The sequence below is a fragment of the Amblyomma mixtum genome, chromosome 6 (genome assembly GCF_055824585.1).
Source record: "Amblyomma mixtum isolate Tamu chromosome 6, ASM5582458v1, whole genome shotgun sequence".
In the NCBI taxonomy this organism is placed as follows: Eukaryota; Metazoa; Arthropoda; class Arachnida; order Ixodida; family Ixodidae; genus Amblyomma; species Amblyomma mixtum.
The window spans coordinates 47,070,449-47,082,959 of record NC_143017.1 but is presented as its reverse complement, the minus strand read 5'-3'; the positions used below and the strand labels follow the sequence as shown (position 1 = coordinate 47,082,959).

The window sequence follows — 12,511 nt, the reverse complement described above, 5'->3', positions numbered from 1 at the left end:
GTCAAACTACCGGCCACATTCGCCGGCTGCGCACGTAACAACTTTAAAAAGCGAGAGCTATGGCGCATCCGGCAACTATACGCGGCTTGGTGCCTGTAGCATTGAGTGCGTTCCGGACACTGGATTGAGAGAGCGCCCGTCCTGATACCGAGCAGGTCAGTTAATGGTTGATCGCGAGAGATTGCTCACCCAGTGAACGCTGCGGCCTATTGCTGCAGTGCCGCTTGTCTGCCACTGCGTTGTCAGCGCTAACTCATGCAGTAGAACTGTTGGCTGGGCTAGTTGGTCCATTCTGGTACAAGTGAAGCAGCGCGCAAGAAGCCCGAAGGCGAAACGAAGGGGGGTGTAGGAAAGAGCGCTCTTTCTTGTACCTCATTCGTTTCGGCTTCGGGCTTCTTTCGCGCTGCTTCACTTGTATCAGAATTGTAACGCATGCAGCCCACATTTCTCCCTCACAGCCCACTTATCTCAAAGCGCGATAGAGGCGTCCACTGACCCAGGGAGCCAGTTATGCGTACTTCCTTTCCTTAGAATCATCGCAAGTCTAAAACGCTATCAACGCGAACGCTAGTGAACACAATGAACGCCGAAGGCCTATTCAGTGCCGACTTACTGCCATAACACATGCAGCGCACATCTGTCACTACCGGAACTAGCTTAAAGCCAGACTGAGGTGTCCACTGTCCCAGGGGACCAATTATGCGCCTTTCCTTTGCTTTCGAGGCGCCCGCTCTTCGTCGTTTTCGTAGCCTAAAGCGCGACACTGCTGTCGCGCTTTAGGCTTTCCCAGGGGGATGCACTTTTCCTGTCCTTTGCTCTATGCGAAGGTCAAATGAAGGTGAAATCTTCAGACATGGTGAGCTTGGGTTTACCTAGGGCAATGAAGCTTTCGCTTCCAAATCTCATCTCCATATTAACGCACTAGCGTTAACGGCCCGTGTCGCAGTAAAAATTCAGGGGGGGGGGGGGGGCACTTTGTTGACCTAAAGTGCGGTGAGGCGAAAGCCTTAAGCACGGTGTTGCTGCTTGTGCCACCGATGCGTTGTTACGATGTCTTGCAACGCCGCCAGGGAGTCCATAGAACGCCATCGCCCGTTCAGTTCTATGCCTCGCTCGTCGGTATATTGGTTTTAGAGCGCAGCTCTTTGCCGTCCGTTCCTGGGTTTCGCGTCGTCGTCGGCGTCGGCCTCGTAACCAGCTCCGCCCCCAATGTCACGCTTTTCAATTGGTCGAAATGCTCGTGACGTCACAGTGCGCGAATTTCAAATGGGGCCAATTGTACTTTGGCTAGTAACCATGCAACCAATCAAAGGGATCGTATAGTGATGCTGCAACTAAGTTGGACTGTTTAGTTAATTGCTTAATTAATCAATTAGCCTAATTAATATAGAGGAGAATGAAGAGGTCTGAAGAAAAGAAAAGAAAGACGCGCGCCGCAGCGACAACAGCGTCCGCGGAAGGAGACGCTGCTGAAAAAAACATAAGTACGAAGCCGCGTTCCCTCCACCACCACGCACTTCCCCACACAGTAAGACGTTGCTCGTTTCATATACGTTGTGTCGAACAGGTTTGATACGGCGAGCTCAGCTGACGGCAGCATCCAGCGGAGCCCTGGAATAGGGGCAACCGACCGTTGCGGATGGACTCATCTGACCACATAAAAAAAAAGCACTTGTGCTAGAGCCAAATAAAGTTATCCTATCCTATCCTATCCAACAATTGACAGGTTAATGACAGAACACGATGGATAGAAATACAATAATATTGCCACGCGCCTAACGCGCCGCGTGGCCTCCGCGCTGAGTCGAAGACGACGACGAAGCGGCGGTGGGCTCTCGAGGCGCGCTGTTCTGTTCTGTGTCGTGGAAGCTGGCTCCATAATTAAAAAAAGGGCTCCCGGTCTTGGGTTCTTCTCGACGTCTACCTTCACGGCTCCTCTGGTCGTGACACTGGTGGAGGTGCGGGGTATGCTCCCTACTCCTGAGGACGACTCGACACGCCCGCCTCTTGTGACCACCCCTGTCCATCGTGCCAGCCGGAGGATCCGAGGCTTGTCCCCCGAGGCCCTCCCTTTTGTCGGTGAGCCCTCGACTACCCCTACACTCATGGCGACGCCAATACCCGCCCTGCCTCCGACTGTTCCTGCAGCCAGCCCTACCTATCTCACTCTTCAGACCCCACGAACGCCTAAGCCCTTTCACGGTGACCTGTTTGAAGATGCAGAAGATTGGTTGGCGCACTACGAACGGGTTGCGACCTTCAACTGCTGGGACGCCGCTACAAAGCTGCGTAACGTGTACTTTAGCCTTGAGGACTCTGCACGTACCTGTTTCGAAAACCGTGAGGCTACTTTCTCGACGTGGCAGGACTTTCGACGTCAGCTCCTGAGTACGTACGCCAACAGCGACCGCCGGGAGAGCGCAGAGCGTACCCTGTCCTCTAGAATTCAGCTCCCCAATGAGGGTGTTGCCATGTACGTCGAGGATGTGACGCGTCTTTGCCATCGCGCCGATCCGGCCATGCCTGAAGAAAAAAAGCTGCGGCACCTCATGCGCGGCGTGAAAGACCAGCTCTTTTCCGGCCTCGTGCGGAACCCGCCCAACACCGTCGCGGAGTTTCTGGCCGAGGCCGTCCACATGGAGAAATTGCTGCAGCAGAGATCGCAACAGTACGCCCGGCAACTGCGTCCGTCGTCGACACTGTCAATGTTGGACCGGTTAGACCATGATCCCAGGACGAATCCGGACTCCCTTCGCGAACTCATCCGTTCAGTGGTCCGCGAGGAGCTGCAGCACCTTCAAGGAACCTTTGCCCCTCGCGTCGATTCCGTCTCCAGCGTCATCCGCGAGGAAGTCCGGCAGGCCCTCAGAGCACCAGACGCTGCAGTTGTGCCGGCGCCGCAACCGACTCCATACGATCCCGCGCCGTACCCGACTCCGGTCCAGCCAGTCACGTACGCGGACGTCGTGCGCCGCACGGCCCCATCTCCTGGGCCTTTGCCTTACACCGCACCATTGGTCGCGGTGCACTCTGCTCAGCCTACTCCTTACTGGGCGGATCGGCGCCAGGCACCGCGGAAGACTGACCTCTGGCGCACTCCGGATCAACGCCCGCTCTGCTACCACTGTGGTGAGGCCGGCCATCTCTACCGGCGGTGCCCCTATCGCGAAATGGGACTACGCGGTTTTTCTGTCGACAGCCCCCGTCCACGCCCTGGAGAGCGCCCTCAAGACATCGCCGAGTATGTCACCCGCCAGCGTAGTTCACCGTCTCCTCCGCGCCGCGAGTCGCGATCGCCCTCTCCACGCCGGTCTTCGCCCTCTGGGTCCCGTTTCGCCTCAGGACAACGTGGTTCCTCGAGCCCTCGTCGGGAAAACTAGCTCCGGCGGCCTTTGGAGGCGAGGCCGCCGAACGCCGTTCCGACGCAAAGCTTCCACCGCCGCAGCAACTTAATCGCCCCGACGTCGGATGCCGCAACGCTGCGCAGTTTTCCCCGACGCGCCTTTCGACTCGCCGCGATGCCCTAACCCCAATCGCCGACCCGCTTCCGCCGCCGCACGTACCCAATCGCCCCGACGCCGAACGCCGCATCGCCGAGGAGTTTCCCTCAACCCGCCGCTTGAATCGACCCGACGACGCAACCCCAGTCGCCGACCAGTTTCCGCCGCCGCACCGACTGAGTCATCCACAACAGCCATCGACGGGCCGCGCTGAAGGAAGGGTCTCTTTGGATATCCCTGTTCTCGTCGACACAAAGGAGGTTAGCGCGTTGGTCGATACGGGCGCAGATTACTCTATCCTTAGCGGACGGCTTGCGACGGCCCTGAAAAAAGTGACGACACCCTGGGACGGTCCCGATATACGCACGGCAGGCGGACATCTTGTCGCACCACTCGGCATGTGTGCGGCCCGGGTTACGGTTCGAGGCTGCACATTCGTTGCCACGTTTCTCGTTCTCCGCGAATGTTCTCGCGATGTCATCCTTGGCATCGACTTTCTTCGCGAGCACGGTGCGATCATAGACCTCCCGAACCGCTTGGTGACGTTTTCTACCGCAATGGCCACAGAAGAACCAGCGCACCAGGGTTCTCGGTCCGCCCTGCGAGTCGCCGACGATAACGTTACGGTGCCACCACGTGCCAGCATTGTCACGAGAGTTACCTGCGACGAGCCACATAGGGGACTCCGGGTTGTCGAGCCTAATGTCTCCCTCGTACTCACTAAGGGGGTTGCGGTGGCACGGGGCCTTGGATCCTTTCATGAAGGTTGTACAGAGGTCCTTGTCACCAACTTCTGCAATGAACATCGACATCTGTTCCGTGGCACAGCCATCGCTTACGTCGACCATGTTCAGGAAGTGGCCGAATGCTTTGCTTGTGCGGAGGACACACCTGGAGCTGACGCCGAAGCGGTCACCAGCGTAGACATAAATCCTGGCCTTCCACCCACTGAAAAGAGGCAACTCCAGGACCTCTTGCGGGAGTTTGGTGCGTGTTTCACGTCGTCGTCCAAAGTGCGCCAAACGTCAATCGTTAAACACCGCATTATCACGCATGAAGGAGCCCGACCCATCCATCAGCAGCCCTATCGTGTGTCCCCTCGTGAGCGAGATGCTATTCAAACACAGGTCGAAGAGATGCTCACAGACGGCGTCATCCAACCGTCAAGCAGTCCGTGGTCGTCTCCTGTCGTCCTCGTGAAAAAGAAAGACGGGACACTACGGTTCTGCGTCGACTACAGGAAGCTGAACAGTGTGACCAAGAAAGACGTGTACCCGCTCCCGCGTATCGACGACTCCCTCGACCGACTTCGTCAAGCCAAGTACTTCTCTTCGGTCGACCTCAGAAGTGGTTATTGGCAGATAGAAGTTGATGAGAGGGACCGTGAGAAAACCGCATTCATTACACCGGACGGGCTGTATGAATTTCGCGTCCTCCCATTCGGGCTCTGCTGTGCTCCTGCCACGTTCCAAAGAATGATGGACACCGTTCTCACCGGTTTGAAGTGGCAGACCTGTCTTGTTTATCTTGACGATGTCATCATTTTTTCCGCAACGTTCACGGAACATCTGCACCGCCTCAGGACTGTCCTCAAAGCCGTTCGATCCGCCAACCTCTCCCTCAAACCAGAAAAATGCCACTTTGGGTTCACCGAACTGAAGTTCCTCGGGCACGTCATTAGTGCTGACGGAATCCGCGCTGACCCAGAGAAGCTTGCTGCCGTTGCTGCCTTTCCGGTCCCCTCCCACAAAAAAGCAGTCCGACGTTTTCTGGGCCTGTGCTCCTATTATCGCCGCTTCATTAGAAACTTCGCCCAGCTCGCCATCCCTCTGACTCTCCTAACCCGTGATGACACGTCATTTTCCTGGGGCAACGAACAACAGACTGCCTTCGACGAGTTACGACGCCTACTCCAATCACCGCCCATCCTGGCACATTTCGACGAAGATGCCGATACGGAGGTGCACACGGATGCGAGCAACGTCGGTCTTGGCGCCGTTCTAGTTCAGCGGCAAAACGGTGTCGACAAAGTAATTGCCTACGCCAGCCGCGCGCTGTCGCGTGCTGAGTTGAACTACTCTATCACCGAAAAAGATTGTTTAGCGGTAGTCTGGGCCGCCGCCAAGTTCCGCCCATACCTCTATGGCAGACCGCTTCGTATCGTCACCGACCACCACTCGCTGTGCTGGCTGAAAAATTTAAAGGACCCTTGCGGCCGCCTAGCACGTTGGGCATTACGCCTGCAGGAATTCGATTTCACCGTCACCTACAAGTCAGGCCGGAAACACACCGACGCTGATACCTTGTCACGCGCTCCCGTCGAACCTCCTCCGCAAGACACCACCGACGATGATAGCTTCCTTGGAGTGGTCAGCACATCTGAGCTCGTTTCCAGACAGCGTGCCGACGCCGAGCTCCGTCTGCTCATCGAACATCTCGAAGGTGGGTGCCCTGAGATACCACGAAACCTAGCTCGTGGACTATCGTCGTTCTGCCTGCGGAGAGGGGTGCTTTATAAAAAGAACTCTACTTCAAGTCCGACAACTTACCTGCTCGTCATACCGTCTGATCTGCGGGATGAAGTCCTCCTTGCCTGCCATGATGAACCGACTTCCGGCCACCTTGGAGTTACCCGCACCTTATCCCGAATCCGGCAGAACTATTACTGGCCCAACCTAACTTCAAGTGTCAAGCATTATGTCCGGACATGCCGGCAATGCCAGCGGCGAAAAAAACCCGCGCTCAAGCCTCCTGGACTGCTTCAGTGCATCGAGCCGCCACAAATACCATTCGACAGAGTCGGCATGGACCTTCTGGGGCCATTTCCTCTCTCGTATTCCGGCCACAAGTGGATCGTAGTCGCCACAGACTACTTGACCCGCTACGCTGAAACGAAGGCCCTGGCGCGAGGTACTGCCGCCGAAGTTGCCCACTTCTTTATGCACGACATCGTGCTTAGACACGGCGCTCCATCGGCCATCATTACTGACCGAGGCAAGGCGTTTACAGCCCGACTTCTACGTGACATCTTAGCGCTTAGCCATACTGCTCATCGACCAACAACAGCGTATCATCCCCAAACCAATGGTCTAACGGAACGGCTCAACAAAACATTGGCGGACATGATCTCGATGTACGTAGACGTTGAACACAAAGCCTGGGATGAGGTCTTGCCGTACGTCACCTTCGCATATAATACCGCGACGCAGGAAACCACCCAGTTCACCCCGTTCCGTCTCGTGTATGGCAGGGAGGTCCGCATGATGCTAGACGCCATGCTGCCATACGGCGACGCAGAGCTTCCCCCTGAAGCTGGCCACTTCGTGGAGCAAGCAGAGCAGGCCCGTCAGCTGGCCCGCTTGCACATCAAGGACCAGCAATCCGCCGATGCCCGACACTATAACCTTCGGCACAGGGACGTGCACTACGAGCCGGGCGACCACGTGTGGGTGTGGACACCAGTGCGCCGCAAGGGATTGTGCGAAAAGCTTTTAAATAGGTATTTTGGCCCGTACAGAGTCCTGCGCCGCCTGAACAGCATCAACTACGAAGTTGTCCCCCATGGAACTGTGGTCGCCGGCCCTCAGCGTCAACGGCCTGAAATCGTGCATGTAGTGCGCTTAAAGCCGTACTTTTCGCGTGACTGAGCGCTGTGTTCACGCTGTTTCGTACCTTTTCCCCTTACCGCACGTGTGAACTTGACTCTCCCTGCATGTCATCTAGAGCGCACTGTATAATTCACCTCACCCCCAGTCTTTTTTTTTTTTGTTCCTCCTCCCCTCACTATACATACCCCATTCCACATCGAGACGATGTTTGCTTTCGCGGGGGGGAATAATGCCACGCGCCTAACGCGCCGCGTGGCCTCCGCGCTGAGTCGAAGACGACGACGAAGCGGCGGTGGGCTCTCGTGGCGCGCTGTTCTGTTCTGTGTCGTGGAAGCTGGCTCCATAATTAAAAAAAGGGCTCCCGGTCTTGGGTTCTTCTCGACGTCTACCTTCACGGCTCCTCTGGTCGTGACAATATAAATATGAAATAGCCTAATTAACCTTTCTAGTTAGACCGCATAAATCAAAACCGAGAACGAAATTGGTCGAGTTGGGGAATCGAACCAGGGTCTCCGGAGTGCGATACGAGCACGCTAACCACTCCGTAATGCCAGCTGAATGGTTTGGAATGAACAAAGGCGCGTCTAGCTAATACGGCGTCTTCGTTCACTCCCATCTTCCCCCTTTCCCTTACGGCGAGGTGCAGGTGTCCACCCAGATATGCGAGAGAGATACATTTCCTTTCCTCAAAAAATAAATTTACCGTCCAGCAAGGCGTACAGCCGAATTGGCGATGGCGTTCTGTGGACTCCCTGGCAGCGTTGCAAGACGCTGTCGCGTTCCACTCTTACAGGCGAAGCTTAACATGTTAACCACACATCAGTAACACGCAGACAGCCAATGGACGCGTCATTCGCTGGCAGCACTTGATTCATCATTCACAACCACATTCGTGACAGAATGCTGTACTAAGGCTTTCGCCTTGCACCACTTTAGTCGCCATAGTGACTCCTAATTTTAGAGCGCAGCTCTTTGGCGTCCGTTCCTGGGTTTCGCGTCGTCGTCGGCGTCGGCCTCGTAACCAGCTCCGCCCCCCTTTCATCCCCCCAGCGCTAGCAGCGACCGACTGATAACGACCGACTGATACCGCTGGATGCCGCTGACGCCGCTAGAGAGTCAAGATAACGTGACTGCATAGAACACCGTCGCCGCCATGCAGAAAGAGGAGGAAAGGGTCCCCCCCCCCCCTGTTCTTGTGTGGCGGATAGGGTGCTCTTCAGTTGCCGACGCGCCGGTTATTTCACGTAGGCCCCGGCACGTCGACGAATACGTGACCACCTTCCCACGGCTAGACCTGGTTCTTAGCGCTGTGGAAGCGAGGGTATCATATTGTTTGTGTCGGCATCGGCGGCGTTGTCCCTGAAACCAACTCCGCAGCTGGGGTTGACTCTATCGAAAAGGTGAAACAGCTTATTTGCTGCGCTGAAATTTCGCATTAGGAAGTAACGTAATCGTCGGTAATTTTTTGAGGACAGGAAATGTATCTGTCTCTAATATCTCGGTGGACACCTGAACCTCGCCGCAACGGAAAGGGATGAAGACGAGAGTGAACGAAGACACCGTATTCACTAGACGCGCCTTTGTTCACTCGAAACCATCCAGCTGGCATGGCGGAGTGGTTAGCATGCTCGTTTCGCACTCTGAAGACCGGGGTTCGATTCCTGAACTCGGCCAATTTCTTACTTGGTTTTATTTATTTATCTGGCCTGACTAGAAAGGATAATTAGGCTAATTGGGTGATCAAGCAATTAACTAAACTCGGTCCCACTTACTTGGAGCATCACTATACCATCGCTTTAATTGGTTGCATGGTTACTAGCCAAAATACAATTGGTCCCGTTGTAAATTCGCGCACTTTAACGTCACGCGTAAAGCGCGACATTTCTGTCGACAACTTCTGCTTACAACGATGAGGCATTAAAGGCTTCAGCCTTAAAACCAGTGTCGTCGTCGGCGTCGGCGGCGTTCGCCGTCAGCGAATAATCCCAGAAGCATTAATAAACAAAATTCTTTCTGGATTAGTATACAAGGTATTAAGTTATCTAGTGTATTGACTGCCAGGACGTGCAGGTTTTGGTCGGTACCGAAATGCGGCTACCGCGGTCGCCTGGTGTCTCTGCAAGTTTCTAAGCCTTTATGAGCCTCACAACCCGCACATCTCTTAATCTGGGGTTTAGAAAGAAACAACAAATGGCATGGTGGTCACCACGTGTCAACACGATATTCAGCGACAGCTGTATAAGTTGTGGTTGAGAATATGAGCGCGACGTCTTTTATCTGTGTAGTTCTATGGCGCTGTTTTCAGTGCCCCACACAAAGTCGTTTACGCACCAGCGTATACAGCTCTTTCGGTCGAAAAGCCGTCGGCGTCGTAGTTGCAGTTGCCGGCACCACACGACGGAAAAAATTGTATCATGCCAACCGCTTCCCGAAGAATTCTCCAGATCGTGTAATACAATTCAGCCTTTTGAGCAGCATAAACTTGCTGGTAAAGCTAGAGAGCTCCCGGCAGGAATTCCAACCGGCGACCTATAATCCGGGTGGCGGATGTTCACCGAGATGTGCGACAGTTACTGCGACTTCCTTTCCTCAAATCCAACTGTCGTGTCCTTCATTCCGGCACCTCTTTCTCTGTCTCTCTCTCTTCTATCACTCCCACCTACCTTGCTTTCCTTACGGCGGGGTTCGGGTGTCTAAGGAGATGTGAGAGAATTACTGAGCCATTTCCGCTCCTCAAAAATGCGTTGCGTTCAGAGCTGTTCCCAACGGGCAAAGCATCGCGCTGAAGACGCGGTGGCATTCCGTGGACTCCCGGGCAGCGCTACAACACGCTGTCACGTTCCATTCCTTAAGGCGAAGCTTAAGCGTCTTCCAATTTTTTTCATCAGATATGTGCACTAGGTGAGCGCAGTACTTCCTCAGCACGGCTGGCCTAAAAGCGGACCGTCGCGAAAGGGCACGCTATTGAAAATTAGCTTAGTTAGAGGAGCGCGACGGGGAACGACGCGGGTACTGCGCAGTAGTTGCCTAAATCACTGCCCAGGATCGTGCTCTTTTAGAGCGCAGCTCTTTGGCCCCCGTTCCTGCGTTTCGCGGCGGCGCTGCTGTCCCTTGTAACCGGCAGCGGAACCCTTAGTCGACCTTTAAGCTGCGAAACCAATGAATCGGGAGCTTGGAAAACAGAGGGAAGGCGCATAGCTGCCCTCTTGGAACATTCGACACCCCAGTTGTGCTTTAAGCTACGTGGCGACAGTGACATGTGAGTTGCGTGCGTTGGCATTGACAATGTTGTGCCAGAAACGCGGCGCTGAAGCCATATGCCGTTTGCCTTGACGTTTTACACACATCATTTTAAGGAAGTGCGCATAACTGCCTTCCAGGGTCAGCGGATGCCTCAATCTCGCTTATAGGTGAAAGAGCCCGGACAGCACCTTACGCCAATGGGGTTGCGGACTGAGAGCTGCAACCGCCCCTACAACCTCCTAAAGTATTTCATTAAAATATTTTCACCACCGCCATCTAGCGATCAACCACTAACTGCCACCTGCCAGGGTAGACGCGATGCCTATCCTGTGTCCAGAACGCGTTCGTCGTTACAGACGCCGAGCCGCTAACAAGTCTGCAATCGTAAGTCCATACATGTCTTGCTGGAATTGTTTGCCTCAATCTATCGCAAAACTGAAACAGCTGATGAGCTGCGCTCAAATTTCGCATTAGGGAGTAACGTAATCGTCGGCAATTTGTCCTATGTGAAGCCGTAGAGCCAATTCAGCACACAGCGTTCGTATCGTACCCACCTCTTATCGGAATCAGCTATGGGGCCAACAGCGTCGAGCTGCCAGTGGGGTGACGTAGTCGCGGCAGTGGCCGACTGCAGCAGCTCCGACGGAGTCCAGGACTGCAGACCACAGAGCAATGACCATGACCCTGCTGCCGAAATGCCCCTCCGCAGGTGGAATCCGCGCCAAGAGCAGCGATGGCGATGCACGTCGCAGCGACCGGGAACTCGATGGCCGGCTCATAGCGCCATAGGTGCACGGCGTCCGGCTGAAGGGCCATTGGCGTCGAGCTGCATGGGAGGTGGAGTAGCTGCGGGTTGGGGTGACCGATTCAGTTCGGACAATCGTCATGGCTGCAGAGAGGAGTGCAGATCTTGCCGAGGTGCGCAGCTCTCTGAGGTGGCGGAGACTGGATAAAAGGCCGCGGCGCCGAGGAGGATGATGGGCGGAGCTGCATCAAACGCGACAGCTCGTTCATGGAGTCACACGAGGAGCTGGTTGGTTGGTTGGTTGGCCTCAAATAAAATGGCACATACCAACTACGGGGGAGTGGCCAAGACACAGGCGGTGAACTGATGGAAAGAGGAGCATAGAGGAAAGGGAGTAAGTAGTAATAGGGAATAGGCTGACAGATTGGACGACGCGACGACAGCGGACCTGTTAGCTGGGAGATGGTAAAATAAAATAAAAAAATTGGTAAATTGGTTTTTGAGGAAAGGAAATGGCGCAGTATCTGTCACACATATCTCGGCGGACACCTGAACCGCGCCGTAAGGGAAGGGAGGAAGGTGGTAGTGAAAGAAGGAAGAGAGAAAGAGGTGCCGTAGTAGAGGGCTCCAGAAATTTCGACCACTTGGGGATATTTAACGTGCACTGACATCGCACAGCACCATAGTAGAGGGCTCCTCCAAAAATTTCGACCACTTGGGGATATTTAACGTGCACTGACATCGCACAGCACACGGAATCGCGGCTTCTTCCGCTTATTTGTTTTTATGCGAAGCATACTAAAATAGCCCAACCCAGCTCCTCGAGCGCGGCGGTGTCGTTACCATTGACCTTTCGTGACCTCCATGTCATACCACGTGATGCGTGATGTCACAGCAGATGAAAAACGGGGGCCCAACTCGCGCCGTCGCGCGAGGCGTCGCGACCAAGGAGGACCACGTGATGCGTAACGTAACGACATAGGAGAAACGAGGCCCCAGCTCGCGCTGTCGCGCGAGGCGTCGCGACCAATGTGTTTCCTGCTTCTGCCGCTAGGTGCGCTGTAGTGAACACGTGATGCTGGAGCGGCGGTATACAAGGGGGTGCGCCTGCCTCTGCTAGGCGTAGAGTGGAGTATCTGTTCTCGCTTCGGCGAGCGCGGCTTCGGCCGCTTCTTTTTGAGCAGCGTCCGCTCCGGCGGACGCAGTTGTTGCTGCGACGCGCGTCTTTTCTTTCCTTTTTCTCTTTGCTCTGATCTTTTAGCTCTCCTCTATCTGCACGTGGCAGCGGTGGTGGCTTGGCTCGAGCCAGTAGCAGGCCCGTGCAATTTCCTTTTCATCCTTCTCTCAGTCACAACAACAACAACAACAAGGCGTACACGGGATAGAGATGCCTCCTGGAGACAGGGCTGCTCGTT

At 55.0% G+C, this 12,511-nt stretch overlaps 2 protein-coding genes across 3 annotated transcripts in view; one reads left to right on the top strand and one right to left on the bottom strand.

Annotated features, from left to right (window-relative positions):
• LOC149338995 (uncharacterized) overlaps positions 1–11,109 on the bottom strand; it is a 48,214-nt gene extending 37,105 nt beyond the window's left edge. For both annotated transcript variants that reach the window (XR_016283473.1, XR_016283472.1), the window contains exon 1: positions 10,906–11,109. The gene's annotated coding sequence lies outside the window, so the exon portion shown is untranslated. The remainder of the gene's footprint in view (positions 1–10,905) is intronic.
• Positions 10,690–12,511, top strand: part of LOC149338994 (uncharacterized) — a 102,852-nt gene continuing 101,030 nt past the window's right edge. Inside the window, exon 1 of the transcript XR_016283471.1 lies at positions 10,690–10,735. The gene's annotated coding sequence lies outside the window, so the exon portion shown is untranslated. The remainder of the gene's footprint in view (positions 10,736–12,511) is intronic.